Below are 23,327 nucleotides of genomic sequence, written 5' to 3'. Positions count from 1 at the left end.
AGGCGAAGTGTCGAGTATTGAGGAATGTGGTTGTAAAAAGTCACTTGGAATCTCCGAAAGCAATCACTCTGAAGTTTTAAAGGTACTGCCAGAAGTCCAGCAGCTAGCACAATGACTGTACCTGGGGAGTGAAAAAAAAATAATTAAAAGAAAGGCTTCAGTACTCTAGGGCAAACCGGTGGAATAGCTTGCGTTTGGTGAATGCCTCGAGAGTGTTACCTGCCACCATGTGTAGTGCCAACAGTGAATTTTAGAGAAGGTTGTGTTACGGTGTGGGAGCGTTTTCCGAGGGTAGTGTGTGCTCACTTTATTGCGCACATTGTGGAAGTATATGAGGACATTTTACGGCATTGTTTGCTGCGAGCAGAAGAGGAGCGGTTCGGAGACGATGACTGTAACAGCATGGCAGTGTACCATGTCATAAAACAGCATCTGTGACAAAATATTTTGTGGACAATAACATTCCTGAGGACAAAGTAACATTCCTGAGGACAAAGTAACATTCCTGAGGACAAAGTAACATTCCTGAGGACAAAGTAACATTCCTGAGGACAAAGTAACATTCCTGAGGACAAAGTAACATTCCTGAGGACAAAGTAACATTCCTGAGGACAAAGTAACATTCCTGAGGACAAAGTAACATTCCTGAGGACAAAGTAACATTCCTGAGGACAAAGTAACATTCCTGAGGACAACAACATGGAAATGGAAGAGGATGTAGATGAAGATGACATGGGAGATACGATACTGCGTGAAGAGTTTGACAGAGCACTGAAAGACCTGAGTCGAAACAAGGCCCCGGGAGTAGACAACATTCCATTGGAAGTATTGACGGCCTTGGGAGAGCAGGTTTTGACAAAACTCTACCATCTGGTGAGCAAGATGTATGAGACAGGCGAAATACCCTCAAACTTCAAGAAGAATATAAGAATTCCAATCCCAAAGAAAGCAGGTGTTGACAAATGTGAAACTTACCGAACTATCAGTTTAATAAGTCACAGCTGAAAAATACTAACACGAATTCTTTACAGACGAATGGAAAAACTAGTAGAAGCCGACCTCGGGGAAGATCAGTTTGGATTCCGTAGAAATGTTGGAACACGTGAGGCAATACTGACCCTACGAGTTATCTTAGAAGCTAGATAAAGGAAGGGCAAACCTACGTTTCTAGCATTTGTAGACTTAGAGAAAGCTTTTGACAATGTTGACTGGAATACTCTCTTTCAAATTCTGAAGGTGGCAGGGGTAAAATATGGGGAGCGAAAGGCTATTTACAATTTGTACAGAAACCAGATGGCAGTCATAAGAGTCGAGGGGCATGAAAGTGAAGCAGTGGTCGGGAAGGGGGTAAGACAGGGTTGTAGTCTCTCCCCGATGTTATTCAATCTGTATATTGAGCAAGCAGTACAGGAAACAAAAGAAAAATTCGGAGTAGGTATTAAAATCCATGGAGAAGAAATAAAAACTTTGAGGTTCGCCGATGACATTGTAATTGGTTGGTTGGTTGCTTGGGGAAGGAGACCAGACAGCGTGGTCATCAGTCTCATCGGATTAGGGAAGGATGGGGAAGGAAGTCGGACGTGCCCTTTCAGAGGAACCATCCCGGCATTTGCCTGACAGTGTAATTCTGTCAGAGACAGCAAAGGACTTGGAAGAGCAGCTGAACGGAATGGATAGTGTCTTGAAAGGAGGATATAAGATGAACATCAACAAAAGCAAAACGAGGATCGTGGAATGTAGCCGAATTAAATCGGGTGATGCTGAGGGAATTAGATTAGGAAATGACACTTAAAATAGTAAAGCAGTTTTGTTATTTGGGGAGCAAAATAACTGATGATGGTCGAAGTAGAGAAGATATAAAATGTAGACTGGCAATGGCAAGGAAAGCGTTTCTGAAGAAGAGAAATTTGTTAACATCGAGTATAGATTTAAGTGTCAGGAAGTCGTTTCTGACAGTATTAGTATGGTGTGTAGCCATGTATGGAAGTGAAACATGGACGATAAATAGTTTGGACAAGAAGAGAATACAAGCTTTCGAAATGTGGCGCTACAGAAGAATGCTGGAGTTTAGATGGGTAGATCACTTAACTAATGAGGAGGTGTTAAATAGGATTGGGGAGAAGAGAAGTTTGTGGCACAACTTGACCAGAAGAAGGGATCGGTTGGTGGGACATGTTCTGAGGCATCAAGGGATCACCAATTTAGTACTGGAGGGCAGCATGGAGGGTAAAAATCATAGAGGGAGACTAAGAAATGAATACACTAAGCAGATTCAGAAGGATGTAGGTTGCAGTAGGTACTGGGAGATGAAGAAGCTTGCACAGGATAGAGTAGCATGGAGAGCTGCATCAAACCAGTCTCAGGACTGAAGACCACCACCACCACCACCACCACCACAACAACAACAACAACAACAACAACAACAACATTCCTCAAGTGGACCGGTCTGAATCCAGTGAGATGAGTCAGAATGCTGACTTCGCTACAGACCCCTGCGTCCAACATCGCTTTCATCTCTGGTACCGGCTCTTGAGAAATAATTCGTTGGCATTCCTCAACATGCATACAGACGACTCGCTGGAAGGGTGGATGCACCCCATATTAGTGTCCCATAACTTAATTTTTATTCATTTAAAACCACCCAGATTAGTGTCCTAATCGATAGTGTGAGAAAGTCATTTTCTTTTTAATTCACTGTGAGTTCTGCAACGTCAGAACGTTTGGACACTCGTTCCAGGAGTTCGACTGATCGGAGACGACATCTCGCTGCTCAACTGAGTGCCTCTGTTGGTAGTGCTGACACACACCTGCACCAGTCGGGCTGCTCGAAGGTGTGTGCCCGCTGGATTCTTAGCCGTGTAACAAACCGTAAAGAACAACGAGTTCGGCCCCGCAGGCAGCCGTAGGTGTTGATTGGAAGGTAATGGGTGCAGCAAGATGATGGCTCCGATGTCGACCAGTAGAGTGGTACCATTTGGTCAGACAGCCCTCCCCACCCCCTCTCCCTCCCTCTCCAGTAAGGTGACCTTAGGCCGTCGTATCGAACGGAGATTACCTTGAAAAATAGGATTTTGTATCCAAAAGAGTGGTGTAGTGATATCCTGAAGAAAACTAACTTCCGTTCAGAAAAACAATATGTTGCATCAGTTACTGAACACCCTTCGTAATTCCCTCAGTATCGCCTGGTTTCATTCTTTTACGTGTCACTATCCCTGTTTTATTTTTGTTAGTGTCCGTCTTACAATCTGTATCTCAAGAGCTATGCATTCCGTTCAGCTCCACTTCAAAGTCCTTTACCGTCTCTGACAATTAAAATTTCTTCGGCAATCATTAAAATCTTGTACCTCTTCTGCTTGAAGTTTAATTCCATTTCCAAATACCTCATTTGCTTCCTTTACAGCGTGCTCATTATACAGTTTAAATAAAATTGAGGAGAGGCTACAACGCTGTCACAATTACTTCTCGGTTACACCTTCCCTTTAATGTCCTTCGACTAGTAATTACAGCTTGGTTACTGTACATGCTTCAGATTGCGTTTCGTTTTTTGTCCTTCACATGTCTTTCCTGTTCCTTAAAAAAAAAAAGTTAACGTTTCCTTTTCCTTGGTCACTTCAGTCGCAAATGGCAGTGTCATTTAAGTTCGACGGGTGGAGGGGTTGAGGTAACTGCTCAAGTAAAATATCAAACGAATGATTGACGTAATAGCTTGTCGATATGCTGCTGAGATGTTGCACCAGTGCCTTAGCGGAATGTGTATCTGGATGAAGCCTGCATCGGTGTTGGCTCAGGTGATGTGATTGCATCTAGTGCACTGAGACCTTTCGTTCTGTCTCTGTTGCCACTTTCGACCAGTGCAATGCTTTTCTTTTTTTTTTTTAATACTACTATGACACTCCATATCGAAATAATCAATTCGCCAAGCGTTCGGAGCAGCGTCTCCCTAATCCAGTCAGCGAGTATTTAAAGTGTGAACATTTTATCGCCAATTTATGAAGAATACAGAGACTTGGAATCAAAAATTACCATTACGCATCTGGGGAAATTTATCAGATACAAGGAAGGAGATGACGGTGAGGCGAGCGACATGAGCTGCGATGCCCAAGCGTCAGTGGGCTGCCTTGCCCATCTCCCACCAGTAGAGGATCGTCAGGATCAGAATGGCTTGTCGCACGCCTGTGAACACAAGTGCACAGATCAGGTAGGCTGCAGAGCTCGTGCGCTTCGCCACTGTTTGCTGTCTCTAGAGTATAACACACACACGACATGCATGGACACAGCAAGGAGCTTAGTGAGCTGATATTCATTGAACCAAAAGGTGTGATCTTATTCCAGATGTTGCAGCTGGTACTGCTGCCGGTCTCTTGAGCCCTAGTTTTTGTCTGTCAGGGCCAAACAAGAATTCACCAAAAGAAGGGAACAAATCCTTTATTTGGGCCAAATAACAACCAACAACTCAGAGGAACATCAGACCCCTGAAGGTGCATGGTGCGGCTCCATATGGCAACTCAGGGATGAGATGCAGATCTGTTTGTCTGGTGTTTCATTGTAGCTTGCTCCAAATAACAACCATAAGCCTGAATGGCACTAATGTACCTTCAGGAAAAAGCTTACATACTCCTCTAATGGTTGGTTGCTAGATGGGCCAAATTACAAGTGAAAGTCATAGGAACACCATATCTCTGAAGATGCCCATTACAACTCTGAACGAAATGCTACAGAAGAGAAGTGCACTTTATTGATACTTGCCATGTTATTGACTGTGAGCACCAGTGATTACATTGTTTTTAAATGCATTACTGGCCATTAAAATTGCTACACCAAGAAGAAATGCAGATGATAAACGGGTATTCATTGGACAAATATATTATACTAGAACTGACATGTGATCACATTTTCACGCAGTTTGGGTGCATATACCCTGAGAAATCAGTATCCAAAACAACCACCTCTGGTCGTAATAAAACAGAGCTTGGATGGCGTGTACAGGTACAGCTGCCCATGCAGCTTCAACACGATACCACAGTTCATCAAGAGTAGTGACTGGCGTATTGTGACGAGACGTTTTTAATTGGTGAGAGATCTGAAGAATGTGCTGGCGACGGCAGCAGTCGAACATTTTCTGTATCGAGAAAGGCCCGTACAGGATCTGCAACATACGGTCGTCCATTAACCTGCTGAAATGTAGGGTTTTGCAGGGATCGAATGAAGGGTAGAGCCACGGGTCGTAACACATCTGAAATAAAAAATCCATTGTTCAAAGTGCCGTCAATGCGAACAAGAGGTGACAGAGACGTGTAACCAATGGCAACCCATACCATCACGCCGGGTGATACGCCAGTATGACGATAACGAATGTTGTCTTGCAAACGTCCCCATCTGTTGAGTCAGGGATAGAGACGTGGCTGCACGATCCGTTACAGCCATGAGGATAAGATGCCTGTCATCTCGACTGCTAGTGATACGAGGCCATTCGGATCTAGCACGGCGTTCCGTATTACCCTCCTGAAACCACCGAGTCCATATTATGCTAACAGTCATTGGATCTCGACCAACGTGAGCAGCATTGTCGCGATACGATGAACTGCAATATCGATAGGCTACAATCCGACCTTTATCAAAGTCAGATACGTGGTGGTACGCATTTCTTCTCCTCACACGAGGCATCACAACGACGTTTCACCAGGCAACGTTTGTGTATGAGAAATCGGTTGGAAAATTTCCTCATGTCACGACATTGTAGGTGTCGCCACCGGCGCCAACCTAGTGTGAATGCTCTGAAAAGCTAATCATTTGCATATCACAGCATCTTCTTCATGTCCGTTAAATTTGGCGTCTGTAGCACGTCATCTTCGTGGTGTAGCAAATTTTAATGACCAGTAGTGATAAAGTTAATTTTAGGAAATGCTCAAAGAAATAGTGAAATGTTTATAAGAGTTTCTACTAACTAGTCATACCAATACCCCAAAAATATTCTTTGGCCGATGGCTGCGTCAGAGCACTTCTGGGAAGCTTTGAGGCCGTCTAAATTTTGTACCGTCTTCACTTTGGCCATCATCAACCATTTTACTGCCCAGATAACAAATCTCATCTACTCATGTTAATATCTTGCTAGTCCAAATCCCTCACTATGTTTTGATTTGCCTTGACTACAAACCATGACTCATGATTTACTTTTATGGATGTTCATCATAAACTTTGTACTAGACACTATCCATGCTGTGCAACACTCTTCAAAGTCCTTTGTCGCCTCTGATGCAATTACAGCGCCATTGGTAAACGCGATCGTTTTAAATTCTTGTTCGTGAACCTTAATTACCTTTTCAAATCTCACTTGGTTTCCTTTGCTGCTTGCTCGATGTGCAGATTAAATAACGCCGGTAAGAGGCCATAACCACCTCTCTTTCCATTATCAACTACTGCTTCCCTCTTATGTCCTTAGACTCTTAAAACTGCAGTTTGTTTTGTACATGTTGTAAAATAGCGTTTGGCGCCTTGTCATTTACTCCGGCTACCTTCAGAATTTCAAAGAATGTATTCTACTCAACATTTTCAAAAGGTTTCCCTAAATGCACCAATAATACAGAAGTAGTTTTGCTCTTCTTCGACCTATCTTCCTAAGGAAAACTATGTAGGCAGTATACCTTCACATTTTCCTACACAGCTCTGGAACCCAAACTGATCTTTCCTGAGGTCGCCATTACCAGTTTATCCTATCCGTTGTAAATACACACAGCATTTAACCACGTTAACTGCCAGGAGGCAATGATTGAAATCGGTGGGGTAAGTTGAATATTTGTGCCCGACCGGGATTCAAACCCTAGTTTCCTGCTTACTAGGCAGATGTTCTGACAGAATGGGCAGTGCATTGACTACCCTAGTAGCCGTGTAAATAATTTTGTCAGTATTTCCTCACAGTGACGTATTAAACGTAGCATTCGTCAATACACCTGTTAGCATCTGCCTTCTTTGGAATAGGAATGAATGTATTCTTCTTGAAGTCTGAGTGCATTAGGAACATGTCATGTAACTTGCATACCAGAGAAAATAGTTTTGTCATGGCTGGCTCTCCCAAGGATCACGATAATTCTGAGGAAATGTCATGCACTCCAGGGAGCTTGCTTCGACTTTGATCATTCAGTGCTGTGTCGAATTCTTCTCGCGGTATTGTATCTCACATCTCATCTCCGTCTACGGTTTGTCTCCGTTATCATAATTTACTGTCCTTACATCTTTTACAGTAAAGTCGAACTAAATGCTTGCTATTAAGGACAGGATCGTCCTAGAATAAGAAAGGTGAAGTAACAATGAAGAACAATGCAGCGAAATTCAAGCTATGCTTTGGTGATAGCATCTATTGCTTACGAAATAATTAAGTTGAATAGGACTCACAGAGCACAATGAAAGCTTTGATCCTTTGCGTGATGTCGTCTTCATCATCATATGCTGGCGCCGTGCAGCGGAGGATTTGTAGGAGCAACCACGGGGTAGCGTAAAGCAACAGCCACCAGCTTTCCTGCGAAGTCGGCACTTACAGTTATCGCCGGTCAGGTTGCACGATATGGGTAACATTGTAAATGCTATGAATGGAAGACCAAAATGGAAGTGGTCGGATTAAAAAGGACGTAAGCCAGGGATTCAGCTTTGCTTTAGTTTATTGATCCTTCCTTGATTGTCGGCATTTACACCATACAACTTTCATCCACGTGTGTGTGTGTGGGGGGGGGGGGGGGGGGGAGGGAGAGAGAGAGGGGGGGGGCGGAAAGGTCTACACATTTACAAAAAATACATACCGAGAATAACAAGATGCAAAACATACTTGCCACACAACGTAAACCAACGTAAACCAACATCACGGCCACAAAAACTATAGGATCGTAACGACATAACCTATAATACTATGTATTTTACTTATTAATTGCGTTTAATATTATCCATTGTGTGAAGTGTAATTTACAACGTAAAAAAAGTTTGGTCCACAAAATTGTGTCCACTTGGATGATATCTTTGCTTGTAATGTTTGGTTACCAAACAACTAGCGGCTCTTGCGGGCACTAGTCAATTGTTCCCTGAAGACGAACCAATGAGTCGAAAACTCGTTAGGAAAAAAACAAAAATGAGTAAAAAAGGTAGTTAACTTGTTAGTCAACCGTAGATAACAAGATTATTTAAGGTACTGAATAGGTCAGATAATAACAGTGAATGTGTGCATCCACGTTTTAGAACCATTATTGCTGACATGTCGTGTCATATCAGAAAGATTACTAGTACAATTTTTACTTTATAGATTTTACAGTATTGTTATGTATGTCTACAGCACTTGTTATGACCAAGCACTAAATACATTAATATATTTTCATATCTAGGCTATAGATGGCAGCAACTCCTGACCCTATGAGAGTATACTGGACATAGAGAGAGGTATCAGATTCTTCATTAGCACTTCATGCTGAATCCTTAATAGGGGACCAGCCAATAGGTGGTGTTCCACATTGGCAACTGCTTCATTAGCTCAGTCGCAGGAGGGTATGTCACGTGGACGAAGGTGGTGTGAATGGCTTGAAAAATTCCCGTGGTTTAGTCTCATCCTGTTCAAACCGGGGATGCTTCTTCGGTTGCAGTTGGTTTTGTAGAAACAGGGTTTGGTGTGGATCTTGTCTCCTGCTGCTCTATAGGTACTGTGCTGTAACTGGCATGATGAGTTCCAGTCTTCTTGCTACTGGGAATTGCCAGATTTGATAACGTTATAAAATCCTGTATGCAAAAATATTATATTTAAATGAATACCTGTCGATACTGCTTCCTTTGCAAGTGCATCTACTTTTTCTTGGTATGTGACACCGCTATGTGCTTGAACATGAAAGGAACGATCCATGGTTTCTACACGAATAAAGCTTCGTATGCACAAAATAGCTAGGCGTTGAAAAAGTAATTTTTTGACAAGAAGTTTTTGGCACTTCATTTACACAGCTATCGGTAGTTGGTCATGACCTAGTTCACGTTTCCCTCAAATCAGCAATTAAATTTTTCTTAATTGTTTACTTATAAGCAGTAAAATTAATTTTGTGAAACTAGACCTTACCCTGATCATTTCGATATACTATTTCTCCATTTCATATTCTTCGTTTGCCTATTTTCCGTTGTATAATTTCTGGGCAGGGAATCTTTTTTTCACTCCATTCAAACATTTGACCAAAAATGGCGCCCTTGAGAGATATGTCGTGGAACACGTTGGTATTCACTGATGGCAGAATAAGAATACGTCGAAGAATATGTGAGGATATGAGTAATGGACACTGTTCACCCAGATGGTGTTAGTGATCCGGTGTGAGGGATGTTTGCTTGGATTGATACATGGCCCCCCTATATCCACCATCGCCTCTCGCCAGCAAATGATGCAGTAATCTACCGTCCAATCTATGCTATGGTTCAATGTTCAAATGTGAAACCTTATGGGACTTAACTGCCAAGGTCATCAGTCCCTAAGCTTACACACCACATAACCTAAATTATCCTAAGGACACACACACACACACACACACACACACACACACACACACACACACACACCCATGCCCGAGGGAGGACTCGAACCTCCGCCGGGACCAGGTGCACGGTCCATGACCGCAACGCCTGAGACCGCTCGGCTAATCCCGCGCGGCTATGGTTCATTCGCACACAGCATTCTACAGGCGAGCTGTACCTTCAGCACATCATCGCACCAACATATCATTTCGCGACTGTTGGCCATACTCCATACCCATCTGGTTGCTTGTGACACTCCCAACTCGCCTGACTTCAATCCTGTTGAGCACTTGACTGGTAAGTGTGTCCAGCTGAGACCAATCTCCACGAGACGTGTGGATGTCGGATGGGGCATCCGTAATGCTTTCAGTTCGTGGCATGATTTGTCATCAGACGGGGGTATTCATATTGCTAGTAGGTATGCGCATCCAATACAGCTGCTTACGATGTAAAAGCTCCAATGACACTCATGTCGTCACCACCTACAGGGCTATTACAAATGATTGAAGCGATTTCATAAATTCACTGTAGCTCCATCACTGACATATGGTCACGACACACTACAGATACGTAGAAAAACTCATAAAGTTTTGTTCGGTTGAAGCCGCACTTCAGGTTTCTGCCGCCAGAGCGCTCGAGAGCGCAGTGAGACAAAATGGCGACAGGAGCCGAGAAAGCATATGTCGTGCTTGAAATGCACTCACATCAGTCAGTCATAACAGTGCAACGACACTTCAGGACGAAGTTCAACAAAGATCCACCAACTACTAACTCCATTCAGCGATGGAACGCGCAGTTTAAAGCTTCTGGATGCCTCTGTAAGGGGAAATCAACGGGTCGGCCTGTAGTGAGCGAAGAAACGGTTAAACGCGTGCGGGCAAGCTTCACGCGTAGCCCGCGGAAGCCGACGAATAAAGCAAGCAGGGAGCTAAACGTACCACAGCCGACGGTTTGGAAAATCTTACGGAAAAGGCTAAAGCAGAAGCCTTACCGTTTACATTTGCTACAAGCCCTGACACTCGATGACATAGTCAAATGCTTTGAATTTTCGGCGCGGTTGCAACAGCTCATGGAAGAGGATGCGTTCAGTGCGAAACTTGTTTTTAGTGATGGAGCAACATTTTTTTCTTAATGGTGAAGTGAACAGACACAATGTGCGAATCTGGGCGGCAGAGAATCCTCACGCATCCTTGCAGCAAATTCGCAATTCAACAAAAGTTAACGTGTTTTGTGGAATCTCACGGTTAAATGTTTACGGCCCCTTTTGCTTCTGCGAAAAAAAAACGTTACAGGACACGTGTATCTTTACATGCTGGAAAATTGGCTCGTGCCACAACTGGAGACCGACAGCGCCGACTTCATCGTTCAACAGGATGGTGCTCCACCGCACTTCCATCATGATGTTCGGCATTTCTGAAACAGGAGGTTGGAAAATCGATGGATCGGTCGTGGTGGAACTCATTGATGGGGACATGCTGCGCCGAGTGTGGGAAGAACTTGATTATCGGCTTGATGTCTGCCGAATCACTAAAGGGGCACATATCGAACATTTGTGAATGCCTAAAAAAACTTTTTGAGTTTTTGTATGTGTGTGCAAAGCATTGTGAAAATATGTCAAATAATAAAGTTATTGTAGAGCTGTGAAATTGTTTCAATCATTTGTAATAACCCTGTATTTTTGACGACAGTGTGCAATAACCATTCGCAGGCGGCAGGTAGCAGCACTAGGGGTGGAGGACATATGAAGTGTGTTTGGGGGGACGCAGACAACAGTGTAGACGTTGTAAGAGGTCCATGACTAAGGAATTTATAGCTAGCGCACTCGAGTAGATTAACTTCGATGGATTGCCCACGCGCTGCCTGCGATATGTAAGCTACAATAGAATCGCAGACGAGAGAGCAGTGTCGGCAGCAGTAAGGGTAGTAGCTCGCAGTCGGGCTGTTGGATCAGGTAGCTCGTAGAGAGCAGTTGTGGAGTTGTACAGGTTACAGAGAGCACTTGTGTCCGGGAGTTCGGACAATGCAGTCCAGTAGTGATGTTTTTGTAGCTCGAGAAGAGCAGTAGAGTTATGGAACTACGGAGGCCAGTCGTGGAGAACGATGGCGGTGCCTGAGCGACGTAGTATAGGGTAAAAGCAAAATATTATTGTTATTTATTGCCGCGCGCATATGTTAATTGCTACAACTGATTTTTGCACTATTGTTATAGCAAAGTCCCATGTGAATGTTTTCAAAAAATCTTAAAATAATAGTCTTTCTTATAAAGTTGACTTTTGACAGTCACTCATCTGGATTTAAAGTTTTTACTAATTTCTCCTATCCATATTCATCTACATCTACATCCGTACTCCGCAAGCCACCTGACGGTGTGTGGCGGAGGGTACCCTGAGTACCTCTATCGGTTCTCCCTTCTATTCCAGTCTCGTATTGTACGTGGAAAGAAGGATTGTCGGTATGCTTCTGTGTGGGCTCTAATCTCTCTGATTTTATCCTCATGGTCTCTTCGCGAGATATACGTAGGAGGGAGCAATATACTGCTTGACTCTTCGGTGAAGGTATGTTCTCGAAACTTTAACAAAAGCCCGTACCGAGCTACTGAGCGTCTTTCCTGCAGAGTCTTCCACTGGAGTTTATCTATCATCTCCGTAACGCTTTCGCGATTACTAAATGATCCTGTAACGAAGCGCGCTGCTCTCCGTTGGATCTTCTCTACTCCTCCATCGACGCTATCTGGTACGGATCCCACACCACTCAGCAGTATTCAAGCAGTGGGCGAACAAGCGTACTGTAACCTACTTCCTTTGTTGTCGGATTGCATTTCCTTAGGATTCTTCCAATGAATCTCAGTCTGGCATCTGCTTTACCGACGAGCAACTTTATATGATCATTCCATTTTAAATCACTCCTAATGCGTACTCCCAGATAATTTATGGAATTAACTGCTTCCAGTTGCTGACCTGCTATTTTGTAGCTAAACGATAAGGGATCTATCTTTCTATGTATTCGCATCACATGACACTTCGCTACATTGAGATTCAATTGCCATTCCGTGCACCATGCGTCAATTCGCTGCAGATCCTCCTGCATTTCAGTACAATTTTCCATTGTTGCAACCTCTCGATACACCACAGCATCATCTGCAAAAAGCCTCAGTGAACTTCCGATGTCATCCACCAGGTCATTTATGTATATTGTGAATAGCAACGGTCCTATGACACTCCCCTGCGGCACACCTGAAATCACTCTTACTTCGGAAGACTTCTCTCCATTGAGAATGACGTGCTGCGTTCTGTTATCTAGGAACTCCTCAATCCAATCACACAATTGATCTGATAGTCCGTATGCTCTTACTTTGTTCATTAAACGACTGTGGAGAACTGTGTCAAACGCCTTACGGAAGTCAAGAAACACGGCATCTACCTGTGAACCCGTGCCAATGGCCCTCTGAGTCTCGTGGACGAATAGCGCGAGCTGGGTTTCACACGATCGTCTTTTTCGAAACCCATGTTGATTCCTACAGAGTAGATTTCTAGTCTCCAGAAAAGACATTATACTCGAACATAATACGTGTTCCAAAATTCTACAACTGATCGACGTTAGAGATATAGGTCTATAGTTCTGCACATCTTTTCGACGTCCCTTCTTGAGAACGGGGATGACCTGTGCCCTTTTCCAATCCTTTGGAACGCTTCGCTCTTCTAGAGACCTACGGTACACCGCTGCAAGAAGGGGGGCAAGTTCCTTTGCGTACTCTGTATAAAATCGAACTGGTATCCCATCAGGACCAGCGGCCTTTCCTCTTTTGAGCGATTTTAATTGTTTCTCTATCCCTCTGTCGTCTACTTCGATATCTACCATTTTGTCATCTGTGCGACAATCTAGAGAAGGAAATACAGTGCAGTCTTCCTCTGTGAAACAGCTTTGGAAGAAGACATTTAGTATTTCGGCCTTTAGTCTGTCATCCTCTGTTTCAGTACCATTTTGGTCACAGAGTGTCTGGACATTTTGTTTTGATCCACCTACCGCTTTGACATATGACCAAAATTTCTTAGGATTTTCTGCCAAGTCAGTACATAGAACTTTACTTTCGAATTCATTGAAAGCCTCTTGCATAGCCCTCCTCACACTACATTTCGCTTCGCGTAATTTTTGTTTGTCTGCAAGGCTTTGGCTATGTTCATGTTTGCTGTGAAGTTCCCTTTGCTTCCGCAGCAGTTTTCTAACTCGGTTGTTGTACCACGGTGGCTCTTTTCCATCTCTTACGATCTTGCTTGGCACATACTCATCTAACGCATATTGTACCATGGTTTTGAACTTTGTCCACTGATCCTCAACACTATCTGCACTTGAGACAAAAGTTTTGTGTTGAGCCGTCAGGTACTCTGTAATCTGCTTTTTGTCACTTTTGCTAAACAGAAAAATCTTCCTACCTTTTTTAATATTTCTATTTACGGCTGAAATCATCGATGCAGTAACCGCTTTATGATCGCTGATTCCCTGTTCTGCATTAACTGATTCAAATAGTTCGGGTCTGTTTGTCACCAGACGGTCTAATATATTATCGCCACGAGTCGGTTTTCTGTTTAACTGCTCAAGGTAGTTTTCAGATAAAGCACTTAAAAATATTTCACTGGATTCTTTGTCCCTGCCACCCGTTATGAACGTTTGAGTCTCCCAGTCTATATCCGGCAAATTAAAATCTTCACCCAGAACTATAACATGGCGGGGAAATCTACTCGAAATATTTTCCAAATTATTCTTCAGGTGCTGAGCCACAACAGCTGCTGAGACCGGGGGCCTATAGAGACATACAATTACCATGTCTGAGCCTGCTTTAACCGTGACCTTCACCCAAATCATTTCACAATTCGAATCTCCGTCAATTTCCTTCGATACTATTGCACTTCTTATCGCTATAAACACGCCTCCCCCTTCACTGTCCAGCCTGTCTCTGCGGTATACATTCCAATCTGAGTTTAGGATTTCATTACTGTTTACGTCTGGTTTCAGCCAACTTTCTGTTCCTAGTACTATATGGGCGTTGTGACCGTTAATTAATGAGAGCAGTTCTGGGACCTTTCTATAGACGCTCCTGCAGTTTACTATTAGCACATTAATATTGTTATTCCCTGTTACATTTTGCCTACTCCTGCCTTGCTGCGTCTCAGGAGGCGTCTTGTCGGGCCTAGGGAGGGACTTCTCTAACCTAAAAAAACCCCATGTGCACTCCACACGTACTCCGCTACCCTCGTAGCCGCTTCCGGCGTGTAGTGCACGCCTGACCTATTCAGGGGGACCCTACATTTCTCCACCCGATAGCGGAGGTCGAGAAATTTGCTCCCCAGCTCTCCGCAGAATCGTCTGAGCCTCTGGTTTAAGCCTTCCACTCGGCTCCAAACCAGAGGACCGCTATCGGTTCTCGGAACGATACTACAAATAGTTAGCTCTGATTCCACCCCGCGAGCGAGGCTTTCCACCTTCACCAACTCCGCTAACTGCCTGTACGAACTGAGGATGACCTCTGAACCCAGACGGCAAGAGTCATTGGTGCCGACATGAGCAACAATTTGCAGTCGGGTGCACCCAGTGCTCTCTATCGCCGCCGGTAGGGCCTCCTCCACATCTCGGATGAGACCCCCCGGCAAGCAGACAGATTGAACACTGGCCTTCTTCCCCGACCTTTCCGCTATTTCCCTAAGGGGCTCCATCACCCGCCTAACGTTGGAGCTCCCAATAACTAATAAACCCCTCCCCCTGTGTGCGTGCTCGGACCTTGCTGAGGGAGCAGCCACATTTCCTCTCACAGGCAGAGCGGGCGATGCCACACGGCCAGCCTCCACATTGACCCTCCGCCTCGTGCGCCGCGAACGCCGCTGAACCCGCCACTCCCCTTGGGGAGAGGGTGGCCCAACCGCGCCCGGTACCCGCGAAGATGTCTCGACAGCAGGGACAGTGGGTGAAGCATCTAACACCTGGGGTGCACCATGCGACGCACCAGACTCCCCACTGCCGCTAAAATCCGAGGCAGCAGCCTGAAGACGGCTGACCGCGGCCATCAACACGCTCAGCTGTTCGCGAAGAGTGGCCAGCTCCTCCTGCGTCCGTACACAACAGCCACACATCCTATCCATCCTAAGAAATCAATTTACTATAGAGTGTTAATCAACTTTTAACTAGACTGCTAATTCACTAAAGGCGGTTGATTATTGACTAAACTGTGATTGCTAACCACTTCTTGTAGAAACAAGGAAAATAGCACTACCTGTCTCTGGACGGTATTGAAAACAAACACTAGCACTACTAGCACCATGGCTGACTAAAGGGACTCTCTGACTGTATTCAAAACAAACACGAGATCTATGGAACACTTAATAGCACTCTACTATTAAAGCTTCCTAAAAGCAAAAACACGCAGAAGAAGAAGTGACAAGTAAGAAAAATACAGATAATACTTAAATTAAGGTAGCTCGCTGCACAGCAGACGTGAAGCAGACGGCGGTTAGGGCGACACATTCATGCCGTTTATAGTAAAGAAAAGGAGTTGTTTTTCATACATAACAAAATCTAATGACCAGCATTGCTCTGGGCTGCGCCAGAAAAATTCCTTATAGGAGGAGATACACCCTAAACGCGTTATCCTGCGACATCAATGAGGTAAGAATTTTCGGTTTATTAAGAATGATTTTTCAGGGCCATGACGCTGCATTGCTGACGTCCAGATTTACCAGTTTAGATTCACAGTCAGCGAGATTTCTGTTGAAAGGTCATATGTGAGTCACATTTTTATTGAGAGGCTAGTCACCCTTTTATTGTGAGGTTACGGAATAAAGCTGTTGGGGGGGGGGGGGGGGGTTACACTTGGCATAGGTAATTTATCTCTTGGGAGGCTACAACCTCATATTGCAGTGATGGAGCGATTTATCTGCCATCCTGAAGGGCATGATCGATGCCTTTCAGGCCAAGGGTGCAAGGGTTTCTGAAATCGCTAACAAGGGGAGGCCGCCAATTGTGAAATTCAGATTCGATTCATACTGCGCATAATAAAAGCCCATGGCCAGAGGTGTAATGTGGCAAAGCAACAAGATGCATTTCTCAGCCGTTGTCGAGAAAATCGACAGATAAAAGAAACCGATGCTGTGAAATATTCTCTACGATTAATAATTTTCTACAGCGTCGTGGCGCAGCGGTAACTGCTCGTGTTCGTAATCCGAAGGTCGCCGGAACGAATCTCGCCCCAGTCAACCTTTTTTAAGTATTTGTTTTTTGTAATTCAAATATATATAATTCCCGACAATCAGTTGCAACAATTATGCATACAATAAGTTGTTGAAAGTGGTTCGTCGTGGAAAAACTGGCGACTTCGAACATCATTATGTTTTCCGCAAAGAAAGTTGTATTTCACAAATGTTATTAATTGTCTTTATAATGTTAACCACGTATAGTTAACGGAAGACGTGGAAGCGATATTCCGAAACGAATACGTGTAGCGTAAGTCAAACGTTCGAATTAGAATAGAGACCCCACGAACACAAATTTGCTGCGGCAGGTATGAAATATAAACTCCGTTACTCGCTCCTTACGCTTGAAGGACAGATATTGAATGGGTCAAAACGAGCTGCCGCATAACAGTGTTGTAGTTGCCTGCTAACTTCGAAAGAAGGTAGATGCGGTCTCTATCGCAACTTATAACATCGTCGAAAATCAATGCGGACGGGAGAGCTTTGGTACACCATGTTAAAAAAACGTAAAAATGGAGGAGGTACAATTGGAGAGCGATCCGGCCTCACCAACATGCATAAGCAATTCATACAAAACCTTCGGATTACGAACCCCAGCGCTTACCGCTGCGCCACGACGCTGCAGAAAATAATTAATCGTAGAGAGTATTTCACCGCAACGGTTTCTTTTAACTGTCAATTTTCTCGACAACGGCTGAGAAGTGCACCTTGGTGCTTTACCACATTACACCTCTGGCCATGATCTTTTATTATGCGCAGTATGAATCGAATCTGAATTTCACAACTGGCGGCAGGTAAGTGTGTAAACTATTTGCGTGTAGCCATGCTTAAAGCATACCGTGCATGCCAAAAAAGCGCTAGCCAAAACTGGCGCCAAAGCAACTGCAGTGCACCATGGGCCATAGATGACAGGGGTGACATACAGCTGCGGAGAGGTGTACAGGCGCATAGATGTGCAACTCTTCAACCAACTAACAACCCACACAAAAGTAAGAGGCTACCAACTGTGTCCCTCAATCACCACTCAGTGAACACTGCTGCGTATAGGCATCTGTAGCAGGCACCTGGCTCATAATCCCATATTGACTTCTGCCCATCGGCGACAAATGTTGGAATTGGCGCGACGATACCACAAATGGATGCCCACTAAGTGCCGAAAGGCGACCTGTTTAGATAAATCTCATTTTATGCTCCATTGGTGTGAAACGTCTGAAAGCAAACATGCTGCAACAATCGTCGGAAGGGTTGTAGCTGGAGAAGGGAGTGTTATGATTCAGGATTATCCCGTCATTCTGGGAGTCCCAATTGATTAACACACGTATGTATCTATCATTGTGGGACCAGATCCACCCCTATGTGTTTTTTCCTCAGCTCCATGACAACTACCAGCAAGAGACTGCAACGTGTCACACCGTTGGCAGAGAACGTGTGTGGTTTGGAGACCACCAGAATGAGTTCACTATACTCCCCTGAACACCAAACTCCCCAGCTGAGAATCTGTGTGACTGCCTCTATCAGGCTGTACGCTCTGTGGATCCTCAACTGAAAAACCTGAAGACCTAGCTCAGCTGGACACAGCAATGCATGGCTCCGCATCCCTGTCTGTACCTTCCAGAACTTCATTGACTCTCTTCCTGCATTCGGGATGGCCCAGGCTGCAAGTTGGTTTTTCAGTCTTTTGGCAAGCGAGCAAATTAATGTGATTGTACAGTGTATAAATAAATGTCAGTTTCAGGAACAGTACACGTACAGATTAATTTATTTTAGTTTGCTTCAGTAATTTACTTTTGACAGTGGCCAAGTTTTACGATAATTACTCGTTCCATAACGTTAAAAGTTAGACCACTGTTTATATGTTACTGGCCATTAAAACTGCGACACCAGAAAGGATAGAAAATAATGAAATTTTCCTTATTGTGCTTATACAGTGTAGTAGGAAGAATACATGATACGATTTTCTAGATGTTTGGGAGTAAAAGGGTACAGAACTGTCACCATTATCAGCAACAATGGCTCTGACCCGATTGGGTAACTAGTCAAAATGAGCTTCGATGACAATTACTGGTACATCGTTTCATGCTGCTTCATCTCTATCCTAGACTGTATCATGTTAGTTACTGGCGACTGGTGGGATGCTATTCTTTCAGCAACCCGTGACCAGAAATTGATCACGAGAGTGGAGACAACATTTGATCTTAGGTTATCTTGTTGAAAGATAAGGCCACCATGTCCTCAAAGATAAAGCACACCCACGAACCTTTACAAGTTAGAGATGTAACTGTGGCTGTCCAAATTACTTCTTACGCAACTAGATTTATGATATTTTGTACTCAACTGCATATCATACAATGACACTAGGTGCTAGGCATGTATAATGCAGAAATGTAATCTAATAACCCTCTTCCTCCTCAGTCTCTCCACAAGTCAGGTACGTCTGTCGTGATGCTGTACACAGAAGGGGACTTGTCTGAAAACAAGAAATATGGTAGCGCCTCTTCTGACTCCAGATTTGTTGTTAGGCAACCCACAATTGCACAGCTCTTCTTGCTTTGGCACATCAAGGGAAATTTCATCTATGGCCACTATGTTGACAGTCTGCAGTGCTCCAGACATTGTCGCATAGTCTGTGTGGATACTCATCTTGCTGCAGACAAGCCCATGTCATTATCTGAGGTATGTTTCATGGCTGTAAGATCCTGCGTGGCTGGGAGGTCCATGTGAATGTCTTCTCAGCAGCTAGTCATGTGGGGCCAATAAATCCTCCGTAAGATTGAGTATGACCCTTCTGAACCTATCGATTCCATATTCGCATGACAGTTGTGGGATTGCTACAAACACAACTAGCAACGTCATAGAATGAAAGACGGCAGTCCTGATAGGTCTTGATACTGCCGCTGAGGTATTCTGACACATGCTGGTAATAATTTCTCCTACTTACATGAGGCATAACAGGAGCTTCTCAATAGCAATCATGATTCTCATATGAATTATGTATAAGATACCCACTGTGCGATCTCTACATCTATGCAGAATGTAGGTGGGATAGTGCAGTTGTTCTGAAATCCTGATGATTTGCATATCCAAGCATGTTGTACAATTGGTCATTTCACTTTTGTCTAAAGCTGCCTGCATGATGTTGCAGTTCTATATACTAGCAGTGTATCTAATACAGTGGAATGTTCTTACTGTAATCTCTCTGTTATACATATAAAGCAGTATGTATTATCTACGTGTCAGGGATCTCCTCCCAGACCCCATGATCTGTTTCAACCAAATTTGACACAGAAACATTAGGCCTCATGAGTATGGGCATTATAAGGTTTATAACCTCTTAGCTCTAATAAGGATTGTTTTTCTCCTAGCTCCCGGTATGTAGGTATCCCTACACCACGTTCATCTTGTGTGTGTGTGTGTGTGTGTGTGTGTGTGTGTGTGTGTGTGTGTGTGTGTGTGTGTGTGTGTGTGTGTGAACAGTATCGACCTGTCATATCAACCTGTTTTGCAACGCAACCTGCATGACAGGGGCGAGAAACAGTTTCTGTGCCATGACAAGTAGTCTGCCCTGCATGAAAGTTGAGTTGTGTCCAAGTAGTATCGGCCTGCTATATTGACCTGCTTTGCTTAGGAGCCTGTACGTAAAGGGCATACAAATGATTTCCAAGCCCTCGATATGTAGCCTGACCTTATGACAAGTATGTTCTGAGAGTAGTATCGGCCTGCTTTATTGATGTGCATTGCAGGGGCTAAGGGTGTCGATGAGCATGGCTAGGGGAGGTAAAGATGGATAGAGATCAGATGGCAGAGTGAGAGGGAAGATGAATGAATAGAGAGAAGATGGATACAAGGGGGTGATGCATGAGGCAAATGGAGGGTATACAGGGTTAGTGAGAAGGTGGAAAACAAAGAGGCAGAGATGGAAAAAGAGGAGAGAGGAAGATATTGTGAGATGTAGGGAGGAGAAAAATTTTGTCAGTGAGAATGGGTGGAGGAGATGGGGAGAGTGAGTTTGGGGAGCAGAAGATAAGTAGATAGAGGGGTGAATATAAGGTGGACAGACAGAGTGAGGAAGAGATGGACACACAGATTAGGAGGAGGAGGTGGTGGTGGTGGTGGTGGTGGTGGTGGTGGTGGTGGTGGTGGTGGTGGTGTGTTCATTAGATGTGTTTAACATGTATGTGGGTGAAGCCATGGAGGAAACAATAGTTTGCAACCAAAGTAAGTAGTAAATTACTATGTAACGAAATTAATGGCTGTTCTCTTTTTGAATTCAGCGTAGCTTTCCCTAGAATCAACAGCTTCACAGGAAAGAAACAAAACACTGTACATTAACAGAAAGCCACACACCGCAAGGTAATTTGCAGAGCGATGATGAAGGTGTAGGTGTAGATGTAGATGACTGAATCTGTCTCTGGCGAAGCAAAGCAGTTGATTTTAACCCTTCATGTTTTGGTTCTAGTTTTACTTGGTGACCTATTTCAGCTTCTTTTAGTGCCACTTCCAGTTGCCATGAGGTGTTCATTTCCAAAATGCAATTAAAGAGCACGGATGTTATTTCCGAAATTTCACAGAGAAACTTAACTGTAAGTTTAGTGCTTATGAGAGATCGTTAGATTAGGTTTAACAAACTGTGATTACCATTGAGTTCATGGATTGTTTACGGATAAAAGATATGTACTTATTGCTATTTCCCACCACAGAAGTGGCAGTCATGAACCAGTTCTGTCACTTATGACTTAGTTCGCCACTTTTGTTCCTTGCTGCCCATAGCAACGTTATACCTTATTTTGTAGAATGTTATCAAGGACACCTGTAACTTGGTGGAGATTTTGTTTTATTAGTGGAGCTTTACGTTACTTAATTCTCGTATGTTTCGGGTCGAAAGAACGAGTTTTAAACTGGCGTTCCTCAAAGAAGAAGTCGGTAGTCTTGAAAGTGTGGTAATTATATCCTTACCACGTAGAAACAGAAGCTGACACAGAGCAAAAATTTTCTTCTTTAAATATTTAGCGTCATTCTATACTACTACTACTACTACTACTACTACTACTACTACTGATCTAACGTACAGGACTAACCTTCCATGCTCCAAAGAGGAGGATAGAGCTGAACACTATGTTAGCGATGTTGGTGTAAGCTTCCTCGTCTCTGTCCACTGGAACATAAAATAAATGTTGGCGTGATGAGATGGCAGCTTAGCTGAAGGAAGGATGCACATTTCGAAGTCAACATAAAATAGTTATCCAAAGATATCAATTCTTACAGAATAACAATACGACTTTAATTTATCTTATTTATATAATCATTATTTCTGTAATAAGACAGGGCAAAGGGTGATTACAGACATGCTGAATCTGGATAATGAGTGAACTCTTCAAGCGAAACGAACCGCCTGACGTCGTTATGTTTAGACCGTTAAAATTCTCAGGCAATATCCACATATGAAAAAGGTGGGATGACAGCTAATTGCAGTGGCTATAAATGTTATCAATCAGTGCTCACATCAATTTTGTTTATTATCTATACCGCTAACGATTCCTCAGGCGTTTTGTCGCCCATTATGCTTGCTTTTTAGCCTCTGGCTGTATCAGAAAGTAGTAGGAGTGGAGGGTGTCTTCCAGGCTTTCAGAGAGGTCACAATTCGTAGTAAGTGACGGAAAATCATTGCTTAAAACAAAAGTAATATCTGGCGTTCCCCAAGGAGTGCTGTAGGCCCTCTGCTGTTACTTTCCTACGTAAACGATTTAGGAGACAATTTGAAGAACCGCCTTAGGTTGTTTGCAGAGTATGCTGTCGTTTATAGTCTAGTACACTCATCAGAAGATCAAAAGTAATTGCAAAACGATTTAGATAAGATAGCTGCATGGTGTGAAAACTGACATTTGACTCTAAGTAATGAAAATTGTCATGTCATCCGCATGAGTTCTGAAAGGAACCCGTTAAACTTCGGTTACACTAAAATCAGGTAAATCTAAAGGCTGCGAATATAACTAAATACCTAGGAATTATAATTACGAACAATTTAAATCGGAAAGAACGCATAGTAAATATTGTGCGGAGGGCGAACCAAAGAGTACATTTTATTAGCGGAACACTTGCAAGGTGCAACAGACCCACTAAAGAGACTGCCTACGCTGCACTTGTCCGTGTTTTTCTGTAGTTCTGCTTGGGGTTCAGGGACCATTACGAGACATGAGTAACGAAATACGTCAATAGAATTATTGAAGGGCAGCACTATTTGTATTCTCGACAAATAGGGAGAGAGAGTTACTGATACGACACAGGATTTGGATTGGAAATCATTAAAACAAAGGCTTTTCTCGTTGCCACGGAATCGTGTGACGAAATTTCATTCACCAACTTCCGCCTCTAAATGCGAAAATACACTCCTGGAAATGGAAAAAAGAACACATTGACACCGGTGTGTCAGACCCACCATACTTGCTCCGGACACTGCGAGAGGGCTGTACAAGCAATGATCACACGCACGGCAGAGTGGACACACCAGGAACCGCGGTGTTGGCCGTCGAATGGCGCTAGCTGCGCAGCATTTGTGCACCGCCGCCGTCA

The 23,327-nt window shown here is 43.7% G+C and overlaps 1 long non-coding RNA gene across 1 annotated transcript; it reads right to left on the bottom strand.

Moving 5' to 3' along the window:
• Positions 1–3,859: 3,859 nt before the first annotated feature.
• On the bottom strand, positions 3,860–21,908 carry LOC126285427 (uncharacterized). Its single transcript, XR_007551651.1, has 3 exons — positions 21,836–21,908; positions 7,390–7,513; positions 3,860–4,173 (listed from the first exon to the last, which is right to left on the bottom strand). It is a non-coding gene; the product is annotated as an uncharacterized LOC126285427 (long non-coding RNA).
• Between the last annotated feature and the right edge of the window lie 1,419 nt (positions 21,909–23,327).

Source organism: Schistocerca gregaria, chromosome 8 (genome assembly GCF_023897955.1).
Source record: "Schistocerca gregaria isolate iqSchGreg1 chromosome 8, iqSchGreg1.2, whole genome shotgun sequence".
In the NCBI taxonomy this organism is placed as follows: Eukaryota; Metazoa; Arthropoda; class Insecta; order Orthoptera; family Acrididae; genus Schistocerca; species Schistocerca gregaria.
Note: the sequence above shows the minus strand (reverse complement) of the source record. Positions and strands in the feature narration are given on the sequence as shown.